Below are 12,689 nucleotides of genomic sequence, written 5' to 3' on the forward strand. Positions count from 1 at the left end.
TTAAATATTATATATTTAGATCATTATAATTAAATTAAATTAGATTAGATGTTGAAAAAAAATTAAAAACTACAAAATTTATTAAAGTATATAGATTTGTTGATAGAATACAGGAATAATTGATAGATTTCTTATATTCTATCCGTAAAAATACATTTTTTTTTACAACAAGTTTAGAAAATTAGAATTAATGTTTTCAAATTTGTAAACAAATATTTAAATATTACAAATCGTTATCCATAATTTAATGTATATTATTAGAGAAATTAATCTACTCTTTTAAAAAAATTGTTCTGATATACTTTTTATATGTTTGGAGATTTAGCTTCTTAATTTAATTTATTTATATGATTGTGTATAGTTATTTAAAATTATTGATAAATTTTTTAGAAAAATTTTGAATAATAATTTACAAATATCGAAAATAGAGTTCAAATATTGTGTTATTCGAATAATTTTTTTTATATATATATACATAATTATTTAAATTTTATTTTTAATACTATAAAATATTAAAAATAATCTAAATTTTATTAAAATTTTATAAGTAGTATTAAATAATTATAATATATTGGATTCTTTTTATAAAACGAAATATATAATCGCCCTACATTATTAATTAGCTTTATCGTGTGTACATATATGAAAGCTACTCATATATAAACCATAAGACACATATATATAACAGAAGTTTGAATAGCATTTATTAACACTAATATAAACATATTGTTGACTACTTTGACTATTTGGAAAATGTTGCTGTAATTGGAAGAGAAGAAAAAATACATTATAAAAAATTTTAAATTTAGTCACAATAAAATATAATAAAACAGTTGTGATTAATTATAAATTATCATTTTATATTTTGACTAAAAGATCTTTAACTAAATATATTAGTCACAAAAATTACAATTTATTATAACAATTTATATTTAAATACTATATTTTAGTTACTAATAAATTTTATTGTAACTAAAAGTCACAATTATTACAAAAAATTTATGTTGTAACTAACTGAAAATAATAATTTTTTTTATAATTATAACATATATTAATGTGGAGCATTGCTATTGGTATTGTGTTTAATATTTTTTATAAATGGTACTCTATATGTAATTAATGATATTTATTAAAAATTATTTTCTTAAGTTATAACAATTAATATTTAATTACACAAATAACAATATAACAATTGTGTGGGTTGGAGTTGGGATTGTGATATGATTTTTTCTTCACTTTTCATATTATTATAAATTTATAATATTATTATTTGGTGACCTTTACACATGATGATGTTGGTGTTGTTTTACGCCTACTAACAAATAATTGTTTTAAATTGGTAAGTGCGTTTTGACATCACGTGTGTACATCGTGTAGTCAAGCCACTAATTGTTGTGATTGGTCCACGTGTATAGAGGTCACGTGTGTACATTGTGTTGTGAAATGAAACCTGTTAAAGTAAAGCCCCTAATGTTTTCTTTGTACTTTTGTGGTTAGGTTATGAATTGTTTTTGTGGTTAGATAGAACAATTATCATAGTTCACACGTGTCAAACCCCTCTACTACATATGCCCTTATTGTCCATATCTATAGGGAAATTTCAATTTTTGACCCTAATAAAATACCCCATTTCAAAATATATACCCTCCACTAATTTATACAAATTAATTCCACTATTACTCATTTGTACCCAAAATACCCCTCAAATTTAATTTTCCTATTCACACTCTCTTTCCGTCTTTCCCTCTCTTTCACTCTCTCTCTCTCTCTCTCTCTCTCTCTCTCTCTCTCTCTCTCTCTCTGTCGTTCCATCTCTCTCTCTGTCGTTCCCTATCCCTCTTCGACATCGACCCAACATCACGACCCACTCCGGCCATCCACCCACGTCCCCGACCCACTCCGGCCATCCACCCACGACCCCGACCCAACCACGAACCACCACGGACCACCACCACGACCCGGTGACCACCACGAACCAACACGAACCACCACGGACCACAAAACGTCGCCACCACCACCACCCGTGATCGTCGACACCGAACAGAGGCCTTCGCCACCACGAGCAGTACCCGTCGCCACCACCACCCGTGATCATTAAAAGGTAATGTTTATGTTTTGAGAAAAAAAATACATTTTTCATAGATTTGGATGCCAATTATTGCATGTTGTTGAGATTAGTGGATTTTGTGTAGCATTTGTGATCTTTAGGTTGTAGATTGTAGTGTTTTAATGAAATCTGTGTAAATTACAGGGTTGTCGATGACATGTCGATAGGTTGTCGATAGGATGTCGATAGATTGAGTGTCTGTTTGAATGTTACTGTAATTTGTATGTCGATAGGATATCGCTTGTATGTCGATAGGATGTCGACTGGTATTTTAAGAGTATTTCTGCCCTATATTGTCGACGACTTGTCGACAGTATGTCGATGGTATGTCGATTAAATGAACATGTTGATTGTTAGGTTGTATTGTCGACTGAATGTCGACTGTATGTCGACAGTATGTCGATATATTGTGTAATTGTTATTTGTTTGAATTGTCGACTGAATGTCGACAGGATGTCGACATTTTGTCGACATGAAAGTATTTTGTCTGCTTTTGATAATGTCGACATAATGTCGAGGGTATGTCGACATAATGTCGACATGTTTGTTTTGAAATTTTTGTGTGCTTACTGTTAGATAATGTCGACTGAATATCGACATGATGTCGATGTTATGTCGACCATTTTAAATTTTTTTAGCAGCTTTATTTATTTGTTTTTTTGTTTTTTCAGATGGCTCCCAGACTCATTATTCCAGCACCCGAGCATTTCACTGGCCGCGTCACATATAGGGGCACTGGAATTTTTGCAAAAATTAAAGCTCGGTTTGAGGAGTTCAACCTTAATAACACGGCGAAGGAAAGCCGTTTCGGGAGCTTCTGGAATGCCGTACCACTGACATTCTCCTCGGTGTTATTTCACCAGCTGATGCTCCACAAAATGAAAGTGGATGCTCAGGAGGAGTTGAGGATGAGGTTTTATGTTGGTCGGAAGGAGGTCCGATTCGGGGTCTTTGGAGTTTGCACTCATTACGGGTTTGGACTTCTCCTCGGGGCCAACAGAAGAGGAGAAGGCTGCGCAGGTCGCGCGCTCGGGGTCAGACCGATTGATCAACAAATATTTCAACCGGTCTGATAGTGTGAAGACAGAAGCACTCCAACTTCGGTTCACAACCGCCGAGAACCGGAAGACTTGTACAAGCTCGGCTTGTGCTTGTTTGTGGAGTCAGTGCTTCTGGGCCGCGAGGCCAACGCGCTGATCACGCCTCACATACTTAGATATGTGGAAGACCTCGAGTTCTTCTTCCGGATTCCTTGGGGGAAGCACTCATTCGCCAGACTCATGCACTCGCTTCAGAAAGACATGTTGAAACAGAAGGCCAACTACGAGAAGAAGCTGAGTTCGGATGTTCAGCACGAGTGCAAATACACAGCATATGGCTTCGCACTGCAGGTCCAATATTGGGCGTACGAGGCCATTTTGGAGGTTGGCAAGAGGTATGGCACGAACCACGGGATTCGAGTTCCCCGGGATGCTTAGGCGGGACGAGCAAAGGCGATATTGGGAAGAAAGACGTCGGCGCATTATTTTCTAGACGGGTATGATTTTCACTTATGTTACGAATAATTATTTAACATAAATGCTTGTAATAAATGCTAAATGGTTTTATTTTGATATTTGTTAAACCATAAACGAATACTGGAAGTGGTGAAGGGGCTACTTCCACGGACGAGAGGAGGAGGCATTTGTGAGGACAATATCTTACGATGGTGTGGAGAACACTGGTTGATGATGTTGTGGATGACACGAGAGGTGAGGCAGGTAGTCAGGTACCAGAGACTCAGATCCCAGACACTCAGTAAAGAGACACTCAGGTACCAATTTCTGGAACTTTTTTTTATGTCTTTATTTTTTATTATTTTTTTTATATAGTGGAGGGTATATCGTATGCTTACCGTATTTTTTTGATATATATTTTTTCGGACACCGGTTCGAACCTCGGCCCGGTGCACCATCCGCATCGGGCGTTCGGGGTGCCGAGTACACCGATTTAGTGGCTCGGTTGGATAGGATCGAGGGTGACACTCGGGGTACGTATGCTTTGCTCATGTCGAGTGAAGAAGGCATACGAGACCGGCCATGTAGAGTGAAGGGTGGTCGAACGTAATTATGGAGCGGCTCGGACACATATTGGTCATGTTGAATCGTCCGCCAACGACGGCTTCGGCACGGAGGCCCCAGCGGATCCATCTACCCCACCACCACCGCTTCACCCCCGGTAGAAGAGGATGAGGTCTTCCCCGACGATTACGATCCTTATGAGGGAGCTCCAGCGACTCCGATCGAGGCACAACCTCTTATCCATGTACATGACACCGAGTCGCAGGGTGAGATTCTGTCCATAGAGGCACAACCTGCAGTGGTTAAGAGTCGGAAGAGGAAGAGAAAGCCTCCTGTATGGTTCGGTGACTATACGGAGATGAAGAGGAGACATAGGCCATCTTCGACTTTTGATCCCCGGAGCCACGGATGAGAAATTGTTAACCACTTTCCGAAAGTGGTGTGTTGGACTCATTCCGAACCACCGACTTCGGGATTTGAGAAGTGGTGATTACGGTCCAGGATTCTTTTGGATAATGCTCACACCAAAGGAATGGCTTACAGATGACGTAAGTAAAGTATTTTATAATATTACTTCACTTTACAACTTTATGTGCAATTAATATATTTTTTTGTGTAATCGACATTTCCGTTTATATGCGGCATATAGATGCGGCAATGCATATGCCGAGGAGGCGACGCACCGACTATCCACTGACATTTCCTCAGAAGGGTATCATTCTCTCCACATTCGTGACCGCCATGATCAGCAGTGCATGGACGAGCCACAAGGGTCCGAGGAAAAACTTTAAATGGGAGGAATATATCCTGGACTACTGCACAGGGTTTCATAAGGTATTGTTTTAGTAAGATTTTAAATGTTAATTGTTTGGGAAGATTATTATGGTTTGTTAATTGTTTCGTTGTTCTCTGTAATTACAGTCCCAAGTCTTTGAGAGATGGAGGGGTAACGAGTTTATTTACTTCGTTACGCACCTTCCCACGGCAAGACACCGGGTCACGATTGAAGTCGACATAGAGCCGTGGAAAATTAATGTCTACGGCGTGATTCCGGCGTACGTCATTGGACCGCCATGGAACCCATCATGAAGGTTTGGGCGAAGCTGCTGCCCTCGTTAATCCTTGCAACCGGGAATTTCCACATAACAACCAGATCATGGCGTTAGCTAACGGTGACATCACGGTGCTTCCAAAAATGCACGCGACTCGAGCCACTCACGACTTAGTTCCGAAGTCAGCAACCAGGTACATAGCGATAAAAAAGTACTATAGTATTAAAATATGTTTTACGTTAGACTGACTTTACATTTTATTTTGCATTTAGTGGTGATTGTGGCGTGTATTGCATTGAGTATGTGGAGCATCTCATGATGCAGCGTGGATTGACCGATGTGACGCCGGGCCAGGATAGCCATGTTTCGTCAACGGTGGTGTGTCGATTTATTTTACCAAAATGTCGAGCGATTATATGTGTAATTATTGGGACATTGTATATTTTGTGTAATTAACATTACAGTTATGTATATATAGATTTTCTTTTCGTTCAAATTTTGATAATTATACGTGGTTTCAAATATAAAATATCAACATTATTCAACAAAAATAACTATTAAACCTAAAAATAATTAAAATATTTGAAAAATATTCAACCTCAACAAAAATAACTATGACAAAATATGCATCATTACAATATATCAAATTTCCCAACGAATACGTACAAGACGCCTCAGATGCGGGCTTTGCATGTTGCTCTGTTGTGGCCTGAAGCACCACAGCGGCTGCAGTTTCGTGGTACAGAACCTTTTTTATCACCAGACGGGAAACGGTTCTCCCGTCTTCTTCCAGCATTGCTTTTTCTTGGACGACCTACAGGCTTCTTTTCCACGGGTACCCCAACTTTCATATTCTTGATGTGTTCGGAGAACCCAATCATCCTCGTCACCAGCGAGATTGATGGTATCATCGTAAATCTTCCTCCACGTTTCTTTTGAATAATAAGGTGAGCAAAGCGTGTACACACTTGTGTTCGTTTTCAATGCCGCGGCACATGCATGAAGGCAAGGGAGTTTCAATAACGTGAACACGCCGCGGTGCATGTTTTTTCAACTAGATTCACATCACCACCTCTTTCACCGTTAGGTCCCCTACCAACGTTATACAAATTGGCTCCATTTCGTTGGACGCGCCTGTACCTTGCATTTTCATGAATTTTTGCCAAGTTTTTTTCGAAGAGCGTGGCCAAAGGGGTGGCACATTTGTCGGCATTTTCGAGGCGATCGGCGAACCACGATTGGAGTGTGAACTCGATAAATTCAACCAAAGTAGTTATTGGATATTTCCCGAACTCTTCGTGACACCGTTGAAGCTTTCGGCGGCGTTGCTCGTCATGATGTTGAATCTATCGCCCAAACAATAAGGGTGAGCCCACTTCTCAAACCCTATACTCTCCACATATGCGGCAATGGCCGGATTCATCTTTCTAAGCTTCTCGAACTCTCTATCGCATTCGATCTTCGACCATGCGTAAGCAACATTATATATTTGGTTGTGAAAAGCATCGAGTCTTGAATTTGGCGTTCACGTTCATAACAATGTGGTGATAGCATGCACGGTGGAACTTCGGGAAAAACGAGTTCAACGGCATGATCAATGCTTTGATGCCTATACGACACAAACACTAAGTTCTCAACCACGCCAATTGCTACCCTCAACTTCGTAAGAAATACGTCCGGAGTCGTTATTCTCACTTGTCAACGATACCATAAGCAACCGGCAACAATTGGTTGTTCGCATCGTATGCCACAGCAACTAACATTATACCGCCGTACTTCGTCTTCAAGAAGGTGCCATCGATACTCAAAACAGGACGACAAAAAGAAAAGCCCCTTCTACATGCACCGAGTGATATAAAACAGTACTTGAACCGCTCATCCTCTAAGTACAAGTCAGTAATGGTACCTGGATTCTTCTGTTCCAGCATGTACAAGTACCCAGGAAGCTTCATGTATGAAAACTCAGGCGTACCCCTAGCATACGTAAGTCTCATCTCCCTGCACCTCCACGCCTTCACATAACTCATGCGATACCGTAGTTGTCAAACATGTCCCTCTCGTATGTCTTTAGCCTTGTACTTAGTTCCGTCTTGGGTGTACTTCCCCTTAATAAGGTGGCCAACTACCCATGGTCGCTTGACGGTGATCTGAACGTCTCGCATTCAAGTTACATGTGTGTTCATTGTGAAATACAGTGACCTCAAAGTTGTCAGAATGCATCTTCTTCCTCCCCCTCAATCTCCATTTACAATTTGGAGCCTTGCATGTAACGTACAACACATCAGGGGATGACTTCTTCACCATCCACTCGAAATTGTTATTAAGGGCAAACCTACCCACAACTTGTCTCAGTTCTTCCTTGTTTTCATAAAAATTACCAAGCTCTATCACCCCTGCTTCCTTACTTTGTAAACAAGTAGTTAGCTCATGATTTTCCATTATATCTTCCTTTGTCCACATGGGAGCTTTGAACTTGGTACAAACTTCGAAAGAGGAGAACGTTGAGAACGTTGCATGACGAGCATGTTCTTCAGTTCTGCCTAGTCGACTACTGCTAGTTCCAGGTGTAGTGCGATTTTCACTACGAGGTTGTCGTTCTCGCTGTGTACCTTGGTTACTCGGTACACACTCTAACCTCAACAATGGTCCCGCTACGGGTTCATCGACTGCTAAATCATGCTCATCGTCCATATTCAAATCTACAATAGGATCATTATTGTAGAAGGGTGTATCGAACTCTTCAAACTGATGAAATCCTGTCGCTTCTTGTTCTTGCCCTACATTGGTCGGAACATCAAAATTGGTCGGAACCTCTAAATTGGCCGGAACCTCCTCATTCACACCAATCCCAACATCTGTTTCGGGAACGCAAGACCCTACCACACTCCGAGGGAGAGGATTAGTAGGCGGCGTAGGCTCCGAATTCCCAACTTTTCTCACCTTGGTCACGAATAATGGCATAAACTCTGTATTTGACATTGTTGCCCTCATCTCTAAAAACGTTCTCAGTTGGCGTTCTCTCTTAATAACCTCTGGCGCAACCATTTTTCCCTTCATGTACAAGGAACAAATCTCCAACTTTAAATCATACGCTACCGGATCAACTTCCAACTCTTCATATAAAATTTGTCGCAGTTCTTGCAGGGTTGTCTCGGTTGTAACTGTCAACGTCAAGCTGCTATTTGCTTTGTAGATCCAATTATAATTCTCACATAACCAAACACCATCGTACGATACAACAAGGAACACTTTGTCTCCTGCAATTGCAAACCAAAAAAACAAGGTGAGTAAAGGAAAAAACACCAAAAAAAAATAAAAATCGACATCCCATCGATATCAATAGACATAATGTCGAGAAGCACAACATCAGAAATTAGGGCACTGATTGTCGACATTGTGTCGACATATTATCGACATACAATCGACAACAACAACAACCATGCTCGTCATCGACATACTATCGACATACCATCGACATTCAATCGACAATTAAAAACGGTTGCACATTTAATGTTAATAAATTTTACATACGTTCCCAACAACCCTTCCCAACTGAAACGTTGCATGTCAGACACGTGTCCTATCGACAACATATCGACATGAAGTCGACATGTCGTCGACAAATGTGTTAGCAGTGACACTAAATTGGCATGTTGTCGATAAGATGTCGACATAGTATCGACATTCTGTCGACAAATACGCCATTTCATGCGTTTTCCCTGTACAGTTACGCATTTAATGACCATTAAATTTTCATACATTCCCAACATTTTTACTGCTCTATAAAAGCAAAGGGAAATCTTATTCATAAGTGCTCTTGTATTCTACCTATCTCTTACTCTTAAAAATTTCTCTTATTCTCTTAAGTTTGAAATATGGCCCCAAGAAAGAACGGCAAATTCCCCATCCTAACTCCTGAAGAGCTGAAGCAGGAGCCTGATGTTGGCATAGTTACTCCTGCAATGCAGAAAGTTTTGGACGCCGCTCGAGCTTTCGAAAGAGAACGAAATGGTAACGAGTTCAGGTTCATGCAACTTGAAAGAGAATTTTGCAAAACTGGTGTATGGCCGGCTCCACCACAGGTTCCCGAAGGATGCCGTCGTTGCAAACTGGGCATCTTCAACGGTAAACCGGTGAAGCCTGGAACATTATGCAAGTATTGCAAGGCTCACCCACAAGCCAAAGAATTTAAAAAAAAAATAATTTCTTATGTTATGGTTTGTGGTGAGTTTTATTTAATGTTTGTTTTTTTTTTTTATGAACTTTTATTTTCTGTTTTTTTTTTTTTTATGTTTTTTTATGTTATTTTTAATGAACTTTATTTTCTGTTAATGTTATGTTTATGTTTATGTTTTATCCACGGTATTTTTCCATTGCATCGATATTTTGTCGACATCATGTCGACAAAATATCGACAACTTCTTAAAAAAAACAAAAATGCTTGTTGTCGACATTCTGTCGACAAACATGTCGACAAAATGTCGACAAATAGTTAATCCCAAGTTGGTTGCATGATGTCGACAACATGTCGACATCATGTCGACATAACGTCGATAATGGTCGTCACTGACCTTTCCTTTGTAATCATCAACAAACCATCGACATATCATCGACATATCATCGATAACACTGGAAAACCCAGAAATCGACTGAAAACCAGATGCGGATCTCAACAATTTCAGACCAAAAAACAGCAGTTCCAACAATAAACACACGTATAACAATTTTAAACTACATAAAGTCAAACAAAATGCTTAAAATACAACTTACCCATTATAATGGTGTAAGATTCTTGAGTGATGTTGTATTGTGCTTCGGTTTTCCACCAACACCCACCGAGAAAACAACCATGCAACAGCAAATAAAGAGAGTGGGACGGATAGAGGGAAATTTTTTCATAAATTTTTCAATTTTTTCCTAGAGAGAGAGAGTGGTGCACGAGAGAGAGGGAAGAGGGAAGAGAGAGAGAGAGAGAAATACCACTTTCAGATTTTAGCTTTTTTTTTTTTTTTAAAAAAAAAAAAAGGGTAAAATGGGAAGTTCATGTAATTAATGGACTAAATTTGTACAAATTATAAAGGGGTATAAATTTTGATATAGGTTGTATTATTAGGGTCAAAAATTGAAATTTCCCTATCTATAATACACAACTCAAATATTCACCAAAAATATTAATAAAAAAACAAAAAAATATATTCAGCAAACAAAAATATCCTTACAACTAGATTCATTTTCAAAATATATATATATTGCTTTAATGTTTAATTATAATTTTATTTTTACATCAAAAATTCAATTTACTCAATTTATTACAAAAAAACCCATATAGATTTACATCATTATTTTTACCTTTCCTCTTTCTTTTATTACAATTATACCACTTACACATCAATTCCATGCATGCAGCCACGCCATTGATTAATGACTTATATCAATCACACCTTACATCATTCACTTATCTTTTTCTCTTCTTCCTTTTTTTTTTTATTATTTTCAATTTCTTTTCAATTTTTTTTTTTAAATAAAATCTCCATAGCTGACCTCTTCTTCTCCCCCTTTGCCAAAAAAAAGTTCTAAAATGGGGTTGAAATCTGTAGCTAATATGAATAAGACGATGACTCCGATTTTGCTTCTCAACTGTCGAAACGTGAGCGAGCTCCTCCTAAAAAAATTCAAAGGTTGCTGCCCAGGAAAAAATTCATCAAGATAATGCTCAAAAAATGATTAAGATGGAGCTGGTCTTCGATCTCAGGTTTGTTTTCGGTTTCTTTTCCGTTTCCCCCCTTTTTGAAATTTTTTTCGTATTTGACATTAGTGTGTTTTGTGTTTATCGATTTTACTATTTTAGGTTTTTCATTTTAACATTTCTTTTAGTTTTGTTTGGTTTTTTAGGGCTTCTATTTTTTTAGTTTAATTTATTTGTTCTTTTTATGAGTTTTTCATTTTTGTTTGTTTAGTCTTAATTTCTGTTTTATTTTGTTGTTTTTTTTTTTTCTGTTTTTGTTTTCGAGATGTTTTATTGTTTTTCATTTAAGTTTCTTCATTTGATTATTTCTCATTTTGTAATAGTTTTTTCATAGTTTTTTAATAGTGTAAACACCTTCTGTATGTATTTTTTTTTTTAATATGTGTTTTGTCTAGTTGTTTCCTGTCCATTTTTATATCATCAATGGGTAACAATGAGATTTATCATGGATGTTGATGTTCAAAGAGTTTTTCCTGTATTTTAGTTTGTATACAGTTGTTTTGTAGTTTTATTATAGTTTTGCTACTTGCATATGTTATTTCATTATAAAACTAATACGCGACTATTTGCACAAAACTTACTATGTATAACTACTATTTCTGAGTCCCCGTCAAATTAAATTCCTGCATAATATATAAACTATCATAAAACGATAATGCAACTATAAGGCAACCAAAACAAAAATAAACAGACTTATACGTAACTGGTTGTACCTTAATTCAAATTTGCTCTTCTTATTGTGTTTTAAAAAAAATATATTCGATATTGGAAACCAGTAATCAATCAAAATACAACTGTATATAACGTAGATCTATTATTCATTAGATTTTTTTAAAAAAAAAAATTCACAGCATATTGTTTTGGATTCAGTGCATGGGAGCTCCAGATCTGTTTGTTACAGATCTACATTTCATGAATTTGGATTTCGATATTAGGAGGAGTTGTTCTGATCGAATAAAACAGAAAACAAATGTGTAATTTCAGTTTCTTCACAGTTTTTCTGATTTTTTTTGTCATTTTCTGTTTAGATCATTGCAGGTCTTCTTTTCCAGTTGATTTCGCCAGAATTAATGGTTGTATTTTTCTCGTTTTGGTTTCATTTTGGTTGTTTTGCGGTTTTGAAACGATCGCGGTATTTTCATCTTCAACGTTCGCTCTGTACTGCTGAAGGCTTAGTACATGTGGTATTTTTGTAAATATTTGTATGTGGACTGTATAAATGTTTAATGGGCCGGCCCATAGTATTTTTGTAATTTTTTTTTCGTTTTTTTTTTTTTATGTTTCTGTTTTTTTCCCTAATATAATTGTGACTAAATTATATATAGTATTTTAAATACAACTTGTTACTAATTTAATTTTAGTCATAATAAATATTCTTACTAAAAATATGCTTATCCATAATAAATTATGATTTTTGTGACGGATATTTTAGTCACGATATAGAATAATAATTTATAATTAATTACAATTTTTTTTAATTTTTAGTCACAAATTTTATTGTGATTAAAAATATTTTTTTTTGTAGTTTATATTTTATAATATGTGTGAAAATTTAATCAAACAATATAAAAATTATATATTTATATATTCAACCAAAAAAAATATCCTTACAACTAGATTACTTTCAAAAAAAAAAAATACATATTTTTGTAATATTAGAAATTATTTAGAGAACTATATATTTTATTTCTTATAAATTATAATATGTGTGAAAATTTAATATC

The 12,689-nt window shown here is 36.6% G+C and overlaps 1 long non-coding RNA gene across 1 annotated transcript; it reads left to right on the forward strand.

Annotated features, from left to right (window-relative positions):
* Nucleotides 1-1,587: 1,587 nt before the first annotated feature.
* LOC133035405 (uncharacterized) lies at nt 1,588-2,962 on the forward strand. The gene is made up of 2 exons (XR_009686632.1): nt 1,588-2,101; nt 2,779-2,962. It is a non-coding gene; the product is annotated as an uncharacterized LOC133035405 (long non-coding RNA).
* The last annotated feature ends 9,727 nt before the right edge of the window (nt 2,963-12,689 follow it).

Source organism: Cannabis sativa, chromosome 3 (genome assembly GCF_029168945.1).
Source record: "Cannabis sativa cultivar Pink pepper isolate KNU-18-1 chromosome 3, ASM2916894v1, whole genome shotgun sequence".
NCBI classification, from domain to species: Eukaryota; Viridiplantae; Streptophyta; class Magnoliopsida; order Rosales; family Cannabaceae; genus Cannabis; species Cannabis sativa.